Genomic DNA, 22,407 nt, shown 5'->3' on the forward strand with positions numbered 1-22,407 from the left:
CTCTGCTCAGCCTTGTCCACCGCACTTGCGGTTTCGCTCTGCTCAGCCTTGTCTACCGCGTCTGCGGTTTTGCTCTGCTCAGCCCTGTCCACCGCATCTGCGGTTTTGCTCTGCTCAGCCTTATCCACCGCGTCTGCGGTTTTTCTCTGCTCAGCCTTGTCCACCGCGTCTGCGGTTTTCCTCTGCTCAGCCTTGTCTACCGCGTCTGCGGTTTTGCTCTGCTCAGCCCTGTCTACCGCGTCTGCGGTTTTGCTCTGCTCAGCCTTGTCCACCGCATCTGCGGTTTTGCTCTGCTCGGCCTTGTCTACCGCGTCTGCGGTTTTGCTCTGCTCGGCCTTGTCTACCGCGTCTGCGGTTTCGCTCTGCTCAGCCTTGTCTACCGCGTCTGCGGTTTCGCTCTGCTCAGCCTTGTCTACCGCGTCTGCGGTTTCGCTCTGCTCAGCCTTGTTTTCCGCGTCTGCGGTTTTGCTCTGCTCGGCCCTGTCCACCGCGTCTGCGGTTTTGCTCTGCTCGGCCTAGTCTATCGCGTCTGCGGTTTCGCTCTGCTCAGCCTTGTCTACCGCACCTGCGGTTTCGCTTTGCTCTGCTTGATTACCGCATCTGCGGCTCTGAACCTGTCTCCCAGTCTGCACTGGACCCTACCCAGCCTGCGCTCTAGCCTGCCTGTTCCTGTATTCCCTGGTGTGGGTCAACAGCCGTGTCCGGGGTCTGACCTGGAGTAGCACCTGGTCCCTCTGCCCGGTTCCTCCCTGATGCACTGGCGTCGTATGCCGTCGTGCGACCTTGGTCGGATCAGGCAGATACTTAGTTACGCCCCTCCAGGTACTCTCTGGTTCATGGCACAGTGGAATCACTAATCATGCACACGCCAGTCAGTCCGGGCATGTGCATTACATTACACACATATAATACTCTATAAAGAGGGGGTAGTGTAGAAGGAGTGAGGAGCAGAGTGAGGAAACAAGCAGAGGGAAACGGGTTGATCGTGCTGAGCTTTCTAACAATTCTTTTACCTCAACCTAGAGCTGGACTCACAACTACCTTGATAAGTAATGCTATATCATTTCTTCCAATTTGCAGCTACACCTGTCTTTGTGCTAATAAAGGAATGAAGAGCATGAATCCCTCTCTATGTGCTGCGCTGTATATGGGACTTGAAAACGTGTTGATTATGATGTCAAACAGAAGGAGGATGTCAAACAGAAGGCTGAAGCCACATAGGGTGCCCAATTGCCAAAGTGACATCAGCTAATCATCAATCACAAAAGAATTATTAAATTAGTAAGTAAATAAATATGCAGTTAGCATAACAATAAATCTTCAGAAAAAAAGAATGCCAAATGGCAAATTCCAAAAGGATATCAAAGCATAAAAGCAGCATAATAAACCCAGTGCTTCATGAGAATAGACCATGGAATGAATTTCTATGAGTTCTATGCAGGTACAACTTGAGAAATTGTGATGTATATTAGAGATAGCAAAAATACTAAAGAAAAGCTAAGTAAAAAGTGACTGATGCTTCAGTAATTATGAAGTACAGAGCAGAGTCAAGAAGGACAAGACCTGTGTGGGAATCAGCCAAGAAGAACACCCCTGACTCACGTTTCGCGCACAGCTTCTTCCAAGGGGTGTTCATCTTGACTGATTCCCACACAGGTCTTGTCCTTCTTGACTCTGCTCTGTACTTCATAATTACTGAAGCACATTTTATGTGTTTTTTACCATGGTTGTATTTTTCATTAATAAACATTTATTAATTTTAGCTTGGCTGATGTTTTTTTTTTTTATCTCCACTAAAGAGATTTGAAGGGACTGAGACATTGATGCAAGCACTGCAATCTATTCAATGCTTGCACTGCTCTGTATGCCTAAAGTCTGTATGCTTATTAGCGACCCTCCTGGTGGTGGCACTGTTGCTCTGTTTACTTCAATGTGGTAACATTGCAATACCAACCACAGTCACAGCTAAGTCAATGGTGTGTAGGTATCCAGAGGAGTAAATGTTGAGGAAGCTGCAGCACTTGCACGAGTGTCATGGCCCCTTCAAACAAGCGATAATCAGGAGGAGAATCCCCTAAGGATGGATCGGAACCATTTTTATGTGTACAGAAGGTAAAAAAAACTCTTAACAGTGTCCGATTACCTATTTTTGGCCATTTGGCACAATAGGTATATAGGTATCCTCAATGGATATATCTAAGATTTAAATAAACACTAATATAACTACAACTTACCAGAGCTTTCGTAACAGTTAAGAACAGCAATTTTAAATTTTAGCCTCTAGGTGTCACTGTTTTCACCAATAAATTTCAAGATATCATAAACTTCCATTACGTTTATTATGTAAGCATTATCTAAAGATTGTACATGAGTAGCGGATATATAAATATATGTTACAGACTATTACAACAAACGTTGTTAAATCAATACTAACCATAGAAATAGCTAACAGACGGGTGCAAAGTCAATGCTGAAATGCATCTTTTGTGGTCCTACATACACTTACTTTTGTATATACGCAACATTATTTAGGTCCTCATAATATATGTACAGGTCAAATGTGTAAATATACAGAAAATTGTTTAAAGGGGTTTTCTGGGACTTTGATATTGTTGATATAAGAGTTAATGGAAGATCAAGAGTGTAATGAGTAGACAGAGGTCACATTGTGTGCCATGCTTTCTCATGTAGCTGCAATATTTTCACGGGAAATTCATACAAGTAGATATGTTTGTCCTATCATCTACATTTTTAAAAAAACATTTATCCCAGCAACTTTCATCAGCAAGAATAGCGCTGCAGACTAGTCTACTTTTGTCATAAGGATTTAAACACAACAGTGATGTGAATACGTTTCCAGAAAAATAATTAGTTGAGACTCTTGTAGCATAAAGTGTTAAAAATATGAAATTCTCTTCACTACAAAATTTATCCTGATATGTTCAGGTAACTTTATGATAATTCTTATATTTTCTAAGAGATGTAACAGAATTAAAAAAAAACTTTTCTTTTTGCCTATATTAATATAAATGTATATTTTCATACATATCAATCTTCCAGAACTAATTCTTTGGTAAATACAGACAATTGCCAGTATAATATAATAATATAATATTTATAACATTTGCAAAGTAAAGCTTATTACTATACCGGACTGTTTCCAGCACCCAGGAGCCTTAGACTGAGAGGTGTAAAACCAGAATGTATAAGAATCAGAATACATAGACCCTATAGCCTGAGGAAAGCAGCGTTTTTGGAAAACCAGTTTAGGTAAGAATAAACCTGTCAGTTGACACCAGCATTCTGATCTTCATAGATTTCCTCTGCAACAGTTAATCCTTCAATCATTAATACCAGTAGATGTATGTAGAATGGATGAATATATACAATCAGTAGCTGCCAAGGATTCAGGCTTCGAAATCTGTAAAGCTACTGAAAGAAGTGACCTGACCATTTTTGAGGAGGCTTATGCTTGGAAGACGCAACTATCCTCTACATGAAATTAAAGAAAAAATCTGTCTTTCCTGCAAAAACAATGCAAATACATCAAAGAAGACACTTCAGAAAAAACACTGCCAGTATTTTCCTGAAGCATCTTCGGCTTCACAAACGATGCCTAAAAGATGCTGTGTGCAAATACATTAAAGCTAACACACTCTGATAGGTTTTGGAGGAGTTGTAGTCTGAAAAAAACATACTGGTGGGACTGTCCATACTGGTAAGACTGGTGTTAGGTATTTAGAATTATTAGCACTTTTATAGATTCCCCAATGCCTCCACGTACCTCTATGTAAAATCACGGTTTCATATCTAATTGTGGCTTAGGGACGCCTTGAGTGACAGCTCCCTATGGGATCTGGAGTGTGCTGGACTGTCAGTGTTGTGAGTGACAGTCCAGTCATCCAAACTGATGCAGAAGCATGCTGGGCTGTCAACACTTTGATTGGCTCAATCTGGTCTAGTATGCGGCCATTTCCCTAGGTACCTCCTATCTTTCATTTTTTGCAAGCTATTTACCTGGGTTGTTGTCTGCAGCCCAGTGTCAGATGTAGCTTTGCTTCAGTTAGGTGTGTGTACTTGCTCTGTGTCTGACTTCTTGATCTTGTTGCTGACCTCGAATTTGTTGTGACTTTTCGTGTGGATTATCATTTCTGTTTTTGATGCTTTCTGACTTCAAGTATCTGACTTAGCCTCTATCTGTTTGTTGTACTGCCTGGTCTTGACTTACCTCCTGGCATTTGACCCCAGACTGTTACCTGACCACATCTTTATCTTACCCCTCTGTACTTCGAGCCCTCCTAGTATCGGACCTTCGGACTACCCTGTCTCACGGCTTTCCCATGAGTACTGACTCAGTGTCACAAAATGAATGCTCAAGGGTATACTGGGCATATTCAGATATCTACAGTAAGTGGCCTGGTCAACCTTCATTAAAGGGAATCTGTCATTAGATTCATGCAGCTCCAACCACAAGCTGCACAAATCATAGTCTGGCTGCACAATTACCAGGCTGTTTCTTGAAATGCCAGCCTGGTACTATAGGAAGAGATCTGATGATGTATTACTTTTGGCTGCAGACACCATATACTTTTAAAGACAAGGTCTATATATTTTATTGTATCTATTAAAGGTTAAGTCTTGCTGGTCTTGCCAAAGCGTGAAGTTCTCTTCACTCCAATACTTATTCTGATATGATCCTGTAACTTCATGACAATTTTTATACTTTCTAAGGCAGTGTTCCACAACTTCAGTCCTCAAGAACCACCAACAGGTCATGTTTTCAGGAGAATGGCCTTAGTATGGCCCAGGTGATGGAATTATTGGCTGTGCTGGTGATGCAATTATCACCTGAGCAATACTAAGGAAATCCTGAAAACATAATCTGTTGGTGGTTCTTGAGGACTGGAGTTGGGGAACACTGTTCTAAGAGATATAGCAGAATAAAAAGGACATAGCTCGACTCTGCATTTTGCTTTTATTGAAACAAATTCATATTTTCATAAATATTAATGTCCAGGAATTGATTCTTTTGTTAAACTAAAGAATTGAAAGAAATGTTACAACATTTCAAAGTAGAAACTTCTTATAATAACTGATTCGAGCCACCAGGAGCCTGAAAACAAGAAAAGTAAAACGACGATGTATAAGAATTAGTATATATAACTTTGTAGCCCGAGGAAAGCAGTGTTTTGGGAAAACAAGTTTAGGCAAGAATGAAGCTGTCAGCTGACACCTCATTCTGATCTTCATAGATTTCCTAAGTTTAGAGAGAGGGAGGTTGGGTACTCGTCTATTCCACTGGTATTGGAACCTTAGCTGCACTTCATAAATGCGTGGTCAGGTTGTGCCTACAGTAGATGATGTGTAGTTTCTGGAGGGCATTGCGATAGAAATCATGTTTAGTGATAGTTTACAGTTGGTATTGGTAACCTTTTAGATTATTAGTTGAATTTGGTCCAGATCCACCAAAGATGGGAAGACGAGTCAATATGCGTTAAACATCTCCAGCATTTGTTTGAGTCAGATAATTTATAGACGAAGCGAAAGTCTGGCGTTCTATACCATCTAGATAAAATAGTTTTTTCATATTCTCCGAGAAGTACACTATCTTGACTGAAAATATGGTTGCATAAACATACTCTAACAAAAATCATATTCACCTTACCTGCACCCCGGTGATGGGCCAAAAACTCACCTTCTCTCTGCAGCCTGCGTCTGGGTGCAGGTGGCGCAATGGTGTAACATGATCACGCCGCCTGCGCCAGCTGCAAGCTTCAGGGAGAAGAGGGAGGATCTGACCACTCTTTGTCTTTGTGAGTTTTCTTTTAGTTTTATGGTAAATAGAATCATGGGGACATCATTAATGGAGGCAGGAAAGTCACATATCTTTTGTATGGGAGAATAAAAAGGGCATTATTATTATATGGGGAAAAATTTATGTATGGGGTGCAAAGGGCAATTATTGTATGAGGGGCACAAGAGAGGGATTATTATTACATTGGGACACAAAAGGGACATTATTATTGTATGAGTGCGCAAAGAAGGGCATATTGTTGATAGAGGTGCAAAAAAGTATTATAATTGAAAGGGAGTGCAAAAGGGGCATTATTATTGTATGGAGGTGCTAAGGAGATCATAATTACTTTATGAGTGTACAAATAAAAAATTTGCAAAGGGGGCATGGCTTCTCTGTGAGGGCATTATAAGTATGTTAAGGTAGAAGGGGTTTACTGTTAGTTGTGGGGCACACAAAACTGGTGTACAGCAATGGACAGTTAAATTATTACTATGCAGTTTGTTTAGAAGTGGTTAAAAGTGTTGATCCAAAGATTTCTGTCTTTTACATTCTGCAGAACAAAGTGGATGGAAGAAGTTGCAATGTTAGTCTGGGACAGATGTGGAAGAACATGGGGAATGAATGACAATGATCAGAGAGAATGTCAGCAGTAAGTCACTGCATGTACAGTGGTGTGAAAAGGTGTTTGCCCCCTTCCTGATTTCTTCTTTTGCATGTTTGTCACACTTAAATGTTTCAGATCACAAAACAAATTTAAATATTAGATAAAGATAACACAAGTAAACCCAGAATGCAGTTTTTAAATGAAGGTCTTTGTTTTTAGGGAAAAAGAAATCCAAACCTACAGGGCCCTGTTTGAAAAAGTGATTCACCCTCCCTCCTTGAAACATAAATTAACTGTGGTTTATCACATCTTTAGGAAGTTGAGTACTATTTCCCTAGCCACACACAGGCCTGATTACTGCCACACCTGTTCTGGCAATTTTTCACACCACTGTATGATACAAATATCACTGGTGAGCAACTCATATCTACCACTATATTGTCATAGTTTGTGGCAATATCAGTCTTGGTATAGCGGTTTTTGTTAAAGTGTAACAGTCATTTTATAAAAGGTTTTATATATGACAGGCGCTATACATGGCTGCTCATCGGTCAGGATGTGAGAGGGTAATGAATAGACAGGCAAATTATAGTGTATTTTGTAGAACACTCTGGGCCTATAGGTTGTGCAGCACAGGGGTCCTAGTCGACTCTAACTAGGTGTGTATGAAACGTTACTGTGTTTTCCTTTTTGTTGTTTGAGGAACTCAGTTGCTGTTTGCAGTAAAGAATAGTTCCTTCACAAGTTGTTTGGTCATGTCCTTTGTCCATGGCCCACTGTATCCTGGCGCGAACACCCCGGTACACAGTCTGCATGGAGTTCGCAGCTCCTGACTGAATTGTGCGAACAGAGCTGTGTACAGGCTCAATAGTAAGTCTATGGGTCTGTATATTCACTCTCACAGAGCTGTCTATGGACCCATAGACTGTCTACTGAGTCTGTAAACAGTTCTGTGCACATAGCTCATTCAAGAGCTGTGGACTTCAGAGCAGTCTCAAGACCTGGAACCCAGCAGCACTGTGCAGAGCCGGTCATATATAATAATGTTGTTGCATTTTAATGATCAGTATGGTGGTAATATTCAGTTGCTATGTGGTTGTCACATGTGGTCATGTTGTGAAGGTATTATACTACATTTTATAGTGGTATTGTTGGTACAATTGGTGTTAACACGACGTAGAACCCCTTCACAACCTATGACGTATAGGTACGTCATAAGTTGTGTCTCTCCCTTTGATGAAGGCTCCGGGGCTGAGCCCGCATCTTTCCTGGCACATGGCAGCTGATCTGATCAGCTGTCATGTGCCTCTAGCAGCTGCGGGTGGAATAGCGATCGACCTGTGGCTGTTAACATGTTAAATGGCACTGTCAATCTCTGACAGCTGCATTTAACTCGCGCCCAGCGGAAGTGTGTCACAAGACACGCCTATCGGCGCCCCTGTCACATGATCGCTGGGCGCCGATGGGTTGTCATGACAGCCGGGGGTCTGCAGGTTGTGGTTTTTATTGCCGGTCTGCTATGAGCGCCGCCCCATGGCCGGCGCTCATAGTAGATGAGAATTTCTGATACACACAGCAGAGCGGAAGCCCAAGCGATCAGATCGCAGCTTCAAATCTCCTAAGGGGATGATTGAAGCAAATAAAAAGTAGGAAAAAAATGTTTTAAAATAAATTAAAAAAATATAACAGTTCAAATCACCCTCCTTTAGGCCCATTCAAAATAAAAGAATAATAATAAAAATAAAAATTGGTATCGATGGGTTCAGAAACACCCAATCTATCAAAATGTAAACAAAATTATTCTAATCGTAAACGGCGTAAAGAGAAAAAAAATTGAAACGCCAGAACTACGATTTTTTGGTCACTGCAACAGTGCAATAAAATGTAAAAGAGACGATCAATACATTGTATCTACCCCAAAATGGTATCAATTAAAACGTCAGATCGGCGTGCAAAAAATAAGCCCTCACCAAGCCACAGATCCAGAAAAATGGAGACGCTACGGGTTTTTGGAGTTTTTTTTTCACCATTTAAATAAAAAGAACTTATACATATACATGTTTGTATCTATGAACTCGTAATGACCTGGAGAATCATAATGGCAGGTCAGTTTTAGCATTCAGTGAACGTGGTAAATAAAAAATGCAAAAAACAGTTGTGGAATTGCACTTTTTTTGCAATTTCACCACACTTGGAATTTTTTACTCCGTTTTCCAAAACATTATATGGTAAAATCATTGGTGTTGTTCAAAATTACAACTCATCCCTCAAAAAACAGGCCCTCAAGTGGCCATATTGATGAAAAAATAAAAAAATAATGGCAAGCAAAGAACGAAAATGCAAAAATGGAAAATCGCAAGGTCGCGAAGGTTTTTTTTCTTACTTTAATGCATGCAATTGGGGCTAAAAATCATTTTTACAATTGGGTTTCAGTGCCACAAAATCATGCCCTCAACACATCTGTTAAAATAAAGATAATATGGCTGACCCCATCAACTCATTCTGCAGCCAGCAACAAACTGTGTTATACAGCGGCTATAAGAAGCAAATGGTGCAATATTTTTAATGAAACCCAATTGTAAAAATTATTTTTAGTTCCAATTGCGTTCATGTAAGGAAGAAAAAAAGTGGTTGACAAAGGTTGACAACCCCTTTAAGGACATTAGTTGATTTTTTTTTAATTTTTAGATGGACTAAAATACTAAATGAAAATTTGTAGGACAAAAAAATGTCCATAGTCTTTATGCTGGCAATGCTACATTATAAAGGAGAAGTAAAGTAAATACTAAATTGTTCTTGCTATATATTTCCATGAAGGGTGACCTATATTCTCATTGCACTACAAAAATGTGTCAGAACATCTTGAGTATTGGATGCAAAAATTGTTATTTAAAAAAAAATCTAGGAAAGATATTGATCAGTTTTACAGGCCTCACATAAAACATTGTATCTTTGAAACAATTAGTGAAAACATAATGGAAGAGATTGATAAAGGTAAATATGCAAAGTGTTTGAAACACTTTTGCACGTTGTTTGACAGGAGGGTGTGGTAGCGGCTTCACTATAAAGGGGCATGGCTTGGCATGTATGTGTTGTGTAACTTAACTTGCGACACCATGGGCAATAAAATGCACCAACATTTTGCTTCAATTTTCTAGCAAAAAGTCAACTAATAGACGGCATAAACTTAGAGTAGACAGTGTAAAGATGAGCCAGATTCATCAAACAAAATGAATCATTATGATATATTTGGCATATTTTAAGTCTAAAACATAATTAATATTGGTATATATGCCCCATTATTTTTCTAAAAAATAAGGTGACTTTACAAGGACTGGCATACAAGTGCAGTTATTTTTTTAGTCTGATAGAGCATTGTATTGTAATTTGTAATAATTCATAAAGAGCCTGGTTACAGATGAAGTCACGCTGGTCTGACACTATGAAATGTCTATAACAACAGACCTATATTAATTAAATGACATCAGAAGATTATACTTTGCTGTATTTCAATACATCTATAAAACCTTAATAATATAGCTGGCATAAATTGACTCAGCAAACAGTAACATCCAATATACTCATTAGTGTATATTGGATGTTACTGAGTTTTCCACCACTCCTGAAAGTGAACCTGTCACCAGGTTTTTACCATATGAGGTAAGACCACCACCTTTAAGCCCTTATATACAACATTGTATAATGCTGTATATAAGCCACCGAGCCGACCTGCAAGATGAGAAAAAGACGTTTTATTATACTCACGTGGGGGGGGGGGGGTGGTCCGGTCTGATGGGCGTCGCTCATCTTTGTCGGTCACCTCCTCTCATCTAGCAATGCCATCCTTCTTGCTTAGTGTGGATGACGCGTCCCGTACATCATCCACACAGTCTCCTTGGCATCGCGCTCTTGCGCAGGCGTACTTCTCTGCCCTGACCAGAGCAGTGTGCATGCGTCGGGGCTCTTTCACCTTTTCTGGAGACTGTGCACTGCAGTACTTTACTCTGCCCTCGACATGGCAGAGAAGTACGCCTGCGCAGGAGCGCGATGCCGGGGAGACTGTGTGGATGACGTAGCGACGTGTCATCCACACAAAGCAAGAAGGCATCACAAGAAGAAGGGAGGCGCTGAACCAAGACGAACGACACCCCTCAGACCGGGCCGTCCCGCAGGTGAGTATAATAAAATGTCTTTTTCTTGTCTTGCAGGCCGAATTGGGGGCATATATACAGCATTATAGAATACTGTATATCAGGGCTGAAAGGTGGTGGTCTAACCTCATATGGTAAAAACCTTGCAACCAATCCCCTTTAAGTAGCAAACACATTGGTATATTTTAGGGGTTTTAAGCTTATTTGTAGCAAAAACATGATATATCTCAAGTACCAAGTACTAGAGTTCAGCAAATCGATTCGCAGGACCGTGATCCAGTAGTCAGGTCAGTATTCCATGACCGCTAAATTGGAGCACTACAACCCGCATCCTACCTAATGATGCTGATCCTCTTTTGAGGACACAAGACTTCGTACAAAGCCAGCTAATCAAAAGAAAGGCCATGGATGCCAGAAAGTAGGATGTGGTTCTTAGGGTTCCCGTGGTGCAGCCACAGAGTGCTGACCTGGTTTCAATATTTATTCACTCATCTCTTCCAAGATAGATATAAGTAAAATTGCAGACATTGTATGACATTGAGTCCATGCTTCAGCACCTACCTTTTTTAATGAAAATCCCTCTTGCTTGTAGGAATCTCTACAAGTTCCAGTGTAAAACAAGGACTTGCAAACTGCCTGTCCCAAATGTCCTAGCCAAGCAGCCTCAGTTCTACAAGAAGCAGTTGCAGCTATCCCCAATTACAGGTCATCATGACATCGTAATGTTATCCAGTAACTACTCAATTCAGTTATTATGTTATGTATTATCTACTTTTGTAAGAAGATTGCAAACATTTTTTAATGGATTTCACATCAAGATATCTAGTAAAGCCGAAAAAAAAATATTTTGCTCAATAAATTTAATTTCAATGTAAAACTGAAATGCTAAATGTGTGCAAATGGTCAAGTGCCTTTGTATGTCCTCTGCATTAACTGGAAGGACGTTGATAATGCGAAAATACAAAAAATATACTATGGTAGAGACTGTATTGAAGAGAATAAATTAAATAAGGTGGGGAACATTTATTAAAAGTGTCTAACTTTTAGACAATGAAAGATTAGACTAGTCAGACTTAAATTGTATCATATTTATCATAGTGTTTCACGCTGTTTTATAAATTTCATGCATTTTTAGACTTTCTTGTCTAAATTTACACCAACATTTTGTCTCGATTTATGATTTGGTGGATGACAGCAGGGTCAATAGGCCTAAGGGTGGGAGGTGGGTAAAATTTCTCAGTGAGCCTCCAGTCAGGTAGCCATGTTTACAAACATGGACATAATTTCACACAATACCTCAAAAATAATAGGCAGGATAAAATTGTTGGCACCCTCAACTTAATATTTGGTTGCACACCCTTTGGAATAAATAACTGCAGTCAATTCCTTCCTATAACCATCAACAAGCTTCTTACACCTCTCAACTGGTATTTGGACCACTCTTCTTTTGCAAACTGCTCCAGGTCTCTCATATTTGAAGGTTGCCTTCCCCCAACAGCAATTTTAAGATCTCTCCACAGTTGTCCAATGGGATTTCGATCCAGACTCATTGCTGGCCACTTCAGAACTCTCCAGCGCTTTTCCATTCATTTGCTTCTTGAAGTATGTTTGGGCTCATTGTCCGGCTGGAAGTGCCATGACCTAGGATGCAAACCCAGCTTTCTGACACTGGGCAATACAATCCTTTGGTAATCTTCAGATTTCATGATGCCTTGCACAGAGTCAAGACACCCAGTGCCAGAGGCAGCAAAACAACTCTAAAAAATATTTGAACCTCCACTATATTTACTGTGTTATTTTCTTTGTAGTCCTCATTCCGTTTTTGGTAAACAGTAGAATGATGACTTTTACCAAAAAGCTCTATCTTGGTCTTACCTATCCTCCACAAGACACTTTCCCAGAAAGATTTTGACTTACTCATGTACATTTTGGCAAACTGCAGTCTATCTTTTTTATGTCTCTTTGTCAGCTTAGCAATGGGCTCCTCCTGGGTTTCCTGCCATAGCGTTTCATTTCATTCAAATGTCGACAGATAGTTCACACTGACATTGATGAACCCTGAGCCTGCAGGACAGCTTGAACCTTTCATCAATTTTTCTCTGACGTCCACGTCCAGGGAGATTAGCTACATTGCCATATGTATTAATCTTTTTGATTATGTTGCGCACTGTGGACAAAAGAACGTCAAAATCTCTGGAAATGGACTTGTAACCTTGAGATTGTTGATATTGTTCTTGTTACGACTGCCTTAGCACATTCACACAGGTAATCTCCAAACCAGGAAGACAAATATCTGAACCTGACAGTTCCCTGTTCAGACTATGAAAAACCCTTCTCTAACCCTGGTCTGTCCCTGCCTAACTGCAGAAGTTGGCACCCTAAGGTAATGCAATGGCGCCCCCACTCGATTTCGGCTTATCCTGAATGTCATTAGCAGCTCCTAGTTTCAGTAGAATAGCAGTTCCCTAAGGAGAAAAGGAATCACACACAAAGCAATTGCAACCAAAACAAACTACAGCACAGTGAATGAATCAAACAAAGTCTATCACCAGCAGAAAACACCAGCAGGGAAAGGTATTTAAAGCTGCACAAAAAAGGTGATAGGACAGACAAGCAGAGTAAATGAAAAACACCTGTTACCCAAAATAAAGATAACAGAACTAAAACACCCAAAGAAAAGGTGTATCAGTTGTGGCTCAGCGGAAAGAGACGCCGACCACAGCATTAAGGGTTCGAATCCAGAAGCATGACAGTTCAACAATTTTGGTTCTCAAGTCCTCAGACAGTTCTCTTCTCCTCTTTCTGTTCTCCATGCTTAGTGTGGCACACAAAGACATACACTGAAAAGACTGAGTCAACTTCTTCCCTTTTTATCTGGTTTCAGGTGTGATTTTCATATTACCTACACCTATTACTTGCCACAGGTAAGTTTGAACGGGAATCACATGCTTGAAACAAAGTTGTTTACCCACAATTTTGGAAAGGTGCCAATAATTTTGTACAGCCCATTTTTGGGGATTTTGCGTGAAAATATGTCCAATTTGCCTTTTTTCTCATGTTTTTGTGTTGTTTATGTTAACCAATCCTATGCAATCCCATAAAGTGTATAGAAGGTATTCTGATGACTATATACAGGATAGTGTTAAGGTGAAATTGAGGACATGTTAGGTTATAATTGGTTTATTAAAATTATATATATAGCTTTAATTGGGTTTAAAAATGTATTACATTAAGAATGATAAATAATCAATCCAGAATTATATCCAAATTTATCTTTAAGTTCAATAGTCATAGTCAATGATTATATGTAATAAAATTAAATACACTACACTAATTTAAATCATATAGATCCATTCAACATAAATTACCCAAATTCATGTTTTTTTTACATATGACCCATAGTGAACAACCACCAAGATTTCAAATAACTCCACCAATATGACCAGATTTACAATCAGTTCATATTATAACAATTCTAAAGTAATATCCAATTATACTATCCTTATTAATTTTAATATGGTAAAAGGACACCTATGTGTCTCATGAGACCCAGCATAAGGTTCAAAACGAATAATACCGACTACAAAAATCAGCCAAAATTATAATTCTCATTTAGGCCGTGTGGATTAACTACGGTAAATTCATTAAAAAAATCCATTCAATTTCTTTGAACAGAATCAAGATTACCTCCCCTAATGTCCAGTTTAATTTGACATATGGCCCATCCCCGCAGATCTTTCCACAGAAGATTATGTTGGTTTCTAAAATGTTTGACAATAGGAGTTGGAGTAAATAATATTTTTTGTTCCTTGCATGTTTTTTCATTTTTCTCATAGTTAATAATGCTGTTAATATGTTCCCTAATACATGTTTTAAGGTCTCTTGTGGTTTCCCCATATATCTCAGACTACAGGGACATTCTAAACAGTAGATTACTCCTACAGAGGAACACTTAACTAGAGGAGGCCTGCGATGTTACGTGGTCCTGAAGATCTCTATGAATCAATTATGAAGCTCTTTTGAATATTGAATTTGAATAATTCAAAAGTAGAGCAATTTTAATTAGAATATATCATTTATGCTGGCTATGGTTTTATGGTTTACATAGTCAGTTTATATTAGAGGAACATTGGTTATGATTGAATAAAACTATATTGCTTTCTATATCACAATACTGAGAATTTTGTTGGAAGAATGCGGCAATTTTGAGTAAGCTGCTCATAACAATTAGATATTTCCAATAAATAGACACTAGTAACCTATTTTATTGATTAATTGTAATAGTTATTTAATAAAAGTTATATTTTAATTCACATACTTTCCCACCTTCCCCCTTCCCCATGTTATAGAATATAAAGGTGCCCATGGCAACAACACAGCAAGAAAAAAAACAGAAAGGTCTCACTCGTATCCTTTGTACTGGATGTAGCCCATTGAAAAAGGCGCTGGAGAATAGGGAGAAGGTAAAAAAGTGCACCTAATATCCCCTCTGGTGCCCCATACATAGACTCCTGCATTGACAAGTGGCACTATACCCTGATGAATGCACATGGGATATAGCCTCTACGATGAGTGTCCAGAGGCTATGATAGTGCAGGCACCTGTATGTGACGTCTGTTCTGCCGGGCACTCTATTATGTCAAAACAGATTTTGAAATTTTGGACGTCTATAATGGTAAGTATTTGTTGAGTATTGGATCCACTTAGAGTAATATCCAATGTCTTGCTAAGATAACATGGACTTCACGCTATATCAAGTTGCATGAACTGATGAATCTCCCCTTATTATTTATTTGTCCATGTGAGGGTCTGCCCGTTCTCTCTGCTCGCAGGTAGCCATGTTGAATAGAGTCCACCAAGTAACATTATTCTTTAAACCTCATCCTGAGATCTCTGCTTTTTCTTTGAAAAGATTCTTCATCTGTGCAGATTCTGCGCATACATAAAAATTATCCTATAGTAATGCCATTTATCAGATTTTTGGGATCTGAGGAAGTGGCATGCAGGAGTGTATTTGCCAATATATGTTTCTAAAAGACATCAGTCTGAGTAATTACTCTATTGTCCACCTGTTGTAGGATATCCAGAAACTCAAATGTTGGTTCTATCCATTTTGTAGGGTATGTTCATCTGGTTTTGGTTTAGATGAGTCATAAAAAAATTTAAGTCCTCGGCTGACCCTTGTCAAATACAGCAGATGTTGTCAATGTAGCGACCTCAGAATTGAACCTTTTCAGTTAATTGGTTCAGTGAAGATCTTCCTCTCCCAAAGCTTGAGGAACCAATTAGCATAGGAGAGGACACAGATCACTCCCTTAGCTGTGCACGGCAGCTGTGAGAGGAATTGATCTTTAAATTGGAAGAGATTGTGAGCAAGCATTAATTACAAGAGTTCCACAATTAAATAATGGAACTCACCATCATTGTTGGACATGAAGAAAAATTGACGAATAGCTTCTTTGTGTTGAATCGATGTGTACAAAAATTTGATGCCACTAAAAACAGGTCTTCTTCTAAGTGTAGACCATCGATCTTCTATAAGACATTACCTGTATCTTTGAGATATTATGGTAAACAGTGTCGGACTGGCCCAGTAGAGCATCGGAGGATCCTCCAATGGGCCCTCCCCCTTGCTTCTGTATGTTTGGAGCAGATTCACTTTGGCTGAAGTCTAGAGCATCATTTAAGTTAGTACTTGCATCTACATTGTGTCACGATTCCTCCGCTCAGTGTGTCTTGTACGCAGTGAGTGACAGCTCAGTCGTCCAATCAAGTGCAGGGGCGTGCTGAGCTGTCAGTATTTTTATAGACAGCTCAGTCATCCAGTCTAGTGCAGGAGCATGCTGAGCTGTCGATAGATAGCTCAGCCATCCAATCTGAGACTGGGAGGTGCTGAGCTTCCTTCAGGTGTTACCTGTTTAAGTGATTACCCAGCTACTTAGCTAAGCAGTCAGTCCCAGATCTCTGTCAGTTGTAGCATTTGCTCGGTGGTACATGTTTGCCCGAATTCCTGTTCTCTGTTTGTTGATTGATTGCTGCTTGACCTTGGACCTCATTCTGACCATCTGTTTGCCTAGCCCCTTTGCTCTTATCAGTTGTCTCCTGGGTATTCTGACCTCGGACCTTGACCTGACTACACCTTTGTCATTCCCCTTTAGTTTTCTATGTACTCTCTTGGTATCTGACCCCGAAACATTTGAATCATCCGTGAGTAGTGACTAACATCACACATTGAGTTCTGTAGTACTACCTTAATAAAACTCCCTTTGCCACCTTAATACCTCCTTCCTTCCACCTAACACACACACTTCTGTCTTCATTGCTGTAAGGGAAGATAGAAGGGTGGGGTATCCAAGCTGCAGCTACACAGAATGGAGCCTTTTTACCTACACTCAGCAACTCATCTGTAAAGTAAGGTTTTCTGTGTATATATTTATTTTGGTATGTGTTTATTGTGTACATTGTGTCAGAGTACTTATACTTACATAGAATATGTGTATAGCTATCAGTGTGAGTGAGAGGGGCCGTCATTCAATGAGGGTTGATATGGGTGGTGGTGGATGGACCCCCATCCCACAACACCTATATCATCTTTTACTGAATGAGTGCCCCTACACTCACACTGACAGCTATACACGCATTGTACATGAGTACAGTCATACTCCATATATATATGTACACACCCTGACAGCTTTACACACATTGTACATTTGTATAAAGATTCATTGTCACGGGTGTGTCAAAGGTGACAGACAGTCGCCCTGCAGTGGGTTGCAGAAGATCTCCACGTTTGGCATTACAGACAGCTGCTTAGATAGGAGGCTGTCTTTAGGACTGAGCGACTACTCTCTCTTGCTAATTTGCTCTCTGGCCTGGGTGTATATATACCTGGTGTGTCTGAGAGGGCGTCGCCGGTTATATTAATTTCTACTTATGAAACTTAGCAGGAGCTGTACCTCGTCCTCTCTGGAGCTTGAGGCCGTGTGCACATTTGGAGTTCATCTAAAGCTAAGCCATTTCCCCCTATTTTGTCTACCCTTGTTGACTTTAGAGTTTTAGTGGAGGTTGACTAGTGCTCATCTCCTTTCATCCCTAGCAGTAGCCTTTTGCAGTGTGTCTTCAGCAAAATGGCTCTGGACAACACGGTGTACAGCGTGAAAGGGATGAGGGGGCCACACATACCAGGATTGTGGGATGAGGGGCCCATGCATACCAGGATATGGATGAGGAGTGCCATGCATACCAGGATGGGGGTGAGGGAGCCATGCATACCAGGATTGGGGATGACGGAGCCATGCATATCAGAATTGGGGATGAGGGGTGCCATGCATATCAGGATTGGGGATGAGGGAGCCATGCATACCAGGATTGGGGGTGAGGGGTGCCATGCATACCACGATTGGGGGTGAGGGGTACCATGCATGCCAGGATTGGGATGAGAGAGCCATGCATACCAGGATTGGGGATGAGGGAGCTATACATACCAGGATTGGGGATGAGGGGTGCCATGCATACCAGGATTGGGGATGAGGGGTGCCATGCACACCAGGATTGGGGATGAGGGATGCCATGCATACCAATACTGGGGATGAGGGAGCCATGCATACCAGTATTGGAGATGAGGGAGCCATGCATACCAGGATTGGGGATGAGGGGAGCCATGCATACCAGGATTGGGGATGAGGGGAGCCATGCATACGAGGATTGGGGATGAGGGGGCCACACATACCAGGATTGTGGCATGAGGGGCCCATGCATACCAGGATAGGGATGAGGAGTGCCATGCATACCAGGATGGGGGTGATGGTGCCATGCATACCAGGATCAGGGATGACAGAGCCATGCATACCAGAATTGGGGATGAGGGGTGCCATGCATACCAGGATTGGGGATGAGGGAGCCATGCATACCAGGATTGGGGATGAGGGGTGCCATGCATACCAGGATTGGGGATGAGGGGAGCCATGCATACCAGGATTGGGAATGAGGGGTGCTATGCATACCAGGATTGGGATTGAGGGAGCCATGCATACCAGGATTGGGGATGAGGGGTGCCATGCATACCAGGATTGGGGATGAGGGGAGCCATGCATACCAGGATTGGGAATGAGGGGTGCTATGCATACCAGGATTGGGGATGAGGGAGCCATGCATACCAGCATTGGGGATGAGGGAGCCATGCATACCAGGATTGTGGATGAGGGGAGCCATGCATACCAGGATTGGGGATGAGCGGTGCTATGCATACCTGGATTGGGGATGAGGGAGCCATGCATACCAGGTTTGGAGATGAGGGGTGCTATGCCTACCAGGATTGGGGATGAGGGAGCCATGCATACCAGGATTGGGGATGAGGAAGCCATGCATACCAGGGTTGGGGATGAGGGAGCCATGCATACCAGGATTGGGGATGAGGGAGCCATACATACCAGGATTGGGGATGAGGGGTGCCATGAATACCAGGATTGGGGATGAGGGGTGCCATACACACCAGGATTGGGGATGAGGAAGCCATGCATACCAGGATTGGGGATGAGGGGTGCCATGCACTCCAGGATTGGGGATGAGCGGTGCCATGCATACCAGGATTGGGGATGAGGGAGCCATGCATACCAGGATTGGGGATGAGGGGAGCCATACATACCAGGATTGGGGATGAGGGAGCCATGCATACCAGGATTGGGGATAAGGGGTGCCATGCATACCAGGATTGTGGATGAGGGGTGCCATGCATACCAGGATTGTGGGATGAGGGTCCCATGCATACCAGGATAGGGATGAGGAGTGCCATGCATACCAGGATGGGGGTGAGGGAGCCATGCATGCCAGGATTGGGGATGAGGGGTGCCATGCATACCAGGATTGGGGATGAGGGGTGCCATGCATACCAGGATTGGGGATAAGGGGTACCATGCATACCAGGATTGGGGATGAGAGAGCCATGCATACCAGGATTGGGGATGAGGGAGCCATACATACCAGGATTGGGGATGAGGGGTGCCATGAATACCAGAATTGGGGATGAGGGGTGCCATGCACACCAGGATTAGGGTTGAGGGAGCCATGCATACCAGGATTGGGGATGAGGGGTGCCATGCACTCCAGGATTGGGGATGAGGGGTGCCATGCATACCAGGATTGGGGATGAGGGGTGCCATGCATACCAGGATTGGGGATGAGGGGTGCCATACATACCGGGATTGGGGATGAGGGGTGCCATGCATACCAGGATTGGGGATGAGGGGTGCCATGCACACCAGGATTGGGGACGAGGGGTGCTATGCATACCAGGATTGTGGATGAGGGGTGCCATACAAACCGGGATTGGAGATGAGGGGTGCCATGCATAACGGGATTGGGGATGAGGGGCGCCATGCATACCAGGATTCGGATGAGAGGCCATGCATACCAGGATAGGAATGAGGAGTGTCATGCATATCAGGATGAGGGATACCATACATACCAGGATAGAGATGAGGGATGGGGTACCATGCATACCAGGATAAAGATGAGGAGTATCACACATACAAGGATTGGGGATGAGGGGTGCCACGTATACCAGGATTGGGGGTGAGGGGTGCCATGCATACCAGGATTGGGGATGAGGGGTGCCATGCCTTCCAGGATTGGGGTTGAGGGGTGCCATGCATACCAGGATTGGGGGTTAGGGGTGCCATGCATACCAGGATTGGGGGTTAGGGGTGTCATGCATACCAGGATTGGGGGTGAGGGGTGCCATGCATACCAGGATAGGGATGAGGGGTGCCATGCATACCAGGATGGGGATGAGGGGTGCCATGCATACCAGAATAGGATGGTGTGGACAGGATGGGGACAGCACAAATATCAGGAGGGGGGCAGCACATACCAGCATGGGAGACCATATACCAATAAAAATGCTCGCCACCCGGGCGTAGAACGGGTTCGATAGCTAGTTTGATATATACATATGTACCTATATGTGATGTGCGCCCATTTTCATCATGTGTGTATATACCCCTCCTCTCCCCTACCTCTGGTCTTCTAATAAGCTTTAGTGCATTGAGTATCATTTATGGAAATTATATTGTTTTTCTTGTTTGTTTGCCCTTCTCTGTTTACAGACCTAGTATTTTATTACTATACTGGTCGCTCTGCTGCATTATTGGGTCCGTAGCGGATTGTGGGCCCATTCTATTAGATGGCGCCTTTGTGCTGTTCATATGTTGTCTTGTTTCTGATATGTATCATTAACGTTTGGAAATACATTCTGGAGATTGCATTTGTTAATGATCCCCTACAGTATATTTCATTCATGGTATATGTACTTCTGTTTTGAGTTATCTTCTAGCACTTACATTGATGACTGTGCTGAGCTCTGAACCTTTTAAGTAATGCAATATGAGATTTCTTTCATTCTTCTTATTGTCATGTTTTTCTAGGGCTTTTACTTTTTGCAGGTTTACAGTTTGGTCTACATTGGATTTGATGGACTACATTGGACCAGCATGGGGTCCATGTCTTTAATAAAATGATCACAGAGGAGTGGTTCCAGGAATTCAGTGGTTTCCACTGCTTCTCTTCTGCTGTGTTGATGGGGCATGACTTCCAACGTCATGCTGATTGACAGCGAACTCCCTGATGCATAACTGCAGTCAGCCGGTTCTCACTCAGCAGAACGTCAGAAGTCATGACCCGTCAACAGAACAAAGTGGAATAAAAACATCTGACATGGAGCAGCAGAATCGCCAGCAGGAGCGGTCAGTGACCGCTCTGAGCTGGCGCCGGGTAGAACAGGCAAGTAGTTAGCAATTACCTGTCTGTTAATTTCTAGGCCCATAGTAAAAAGAAATTCTGGATAACCTCTCTAACCAAACAAACTCAGGGGTATTGAGAAGAGCAGAGATACCCTCAGGGTTGGACCACTTCTGGGGTAACTGCTGGCTTTGTGTTTTCAGGGTGTGAAGGGATCAATATCCATGGAATTTTCCATCCTGCTAGCATCAGTTTGCTGCTGTCATTTTTACCTTGGTTGGTTATGTAAAATGAGAGAAACCCATGTTATTTTTGTTTTCTAACTCTTAATTTATGCCGAATCGAGCAGTCTGTATCCACTGTACTGGGGCCATTTATTGTTATTTATTTTGAATAGAAGTAGATCATTTTTGCTTTCTTGAGTCCTTGGTTATATTTTCAAGCTAACACAGGATAAAATATTAACATGTGAAATAACCTAATTTATTTACTCATTTTTTTATGTGGGTCCACATATTTTTATAACCGTCCCAAACACATAAACCAACACCAACAAACTGATCTTCTCAGGATGGGAAGGTCCTTAAATACTGGTTACTTTCTATTCTAAAAGTAATGGCTTGCAGGTGTCCCAGGCACAAACTATCACATTGAATGATTTGTTTCTGGGGGGGTAACCAACTCCTCCCCAGTGAAGTACTTTAGGGATTTTCAAAGTACCACTTTCTGATTGATGGATCGTATATGTCTGTAGAATTCATATATGTATGTAGAATAAAGTACTCCCCTCTCTTCTTCTTCCCCTCCACCCCCCCTTCTTTTCCTCCCTCTCCTCTCATTCCACCTTCTGATGATACAGGTTATAGTGTATTTTAGTGTTCAAAAATTCAGTTCCTTTGCCACATTGTACTCAAGGGATAGTGCACGTCTGTCAGATACCTCCATTACTAATGCTTTAATTGTTACAAAATTCAAAAATCACTACCTTACATCATCCCCCTTTGGTGGACATGTATTTTTATTATCTCATTTTTTAGCATGTGGAAGGGATTATGAGCCCGCTACCTGATCGAGGTAGATCAATCCCACTCTTTTCCACATACAGTGGTGGCCAAAAGTAT

General features: G+C 41.9%; 1 protein-coding gene and 1 long non-coding RNA gene across 11 annotated transcripts in view; one reads left to right on the forward strand and one right to left on the reverse strand.

The window, feature by feature from the left end:
• Positions 1-22,407, reverse strand: part of LOC141166004 (pendrin-like) — a 254,407-nt gene that overhangs the window by 72,048 nt on the left and 159,952 nt on the right. Inside the window, exon 1 of one of the 10 annotated variants that reach the window (XM_073652193.1) lies at positions 3,785-3,925. The exons of 8 other annotated variants lie outside the window; for them this stretch is intronic. The gene's annotated coding sequence lies outside the window, so the exon portion shown is untranslated. Of the gene's footprint in view, positions 1-2,506; positions 2,553-3,784; positions 3,926-22,407 lie in introns of those variants that run through there. One more of the 10 variants, XM_073652198.1, reaches the window with a different exon arrangement.
• LOC141166006 (uncharacterized) lies at positions 1,952-11,561 on the forward strand. Its single transcript, XR_012251233.1, has 3 exons — positions 1,952-2,112; positions 6,354-6,446; positions 11,145-11,561. It is a non-coding gene; the product is annotated as an uncharacterized lncRNA (long non-coding RNA).

This window comes from Phyllobates terribilis, unplaced genomic scaffold (genome assembly GCF_046119375.1).
Source record: "Phyllobates terribilis strain yellow unplaced genomic scaffold, ASM4611937v1 Scaffold_11__3_contigs__length_659146591, whole genome shotgun sequence".
Classification (NCBI taxonomy): Eukaryota; Metazoa; Chordata; class Amphibia; order Anura; family Dendrobatidae; genus Phyllobates; species Phyllobates terribilis.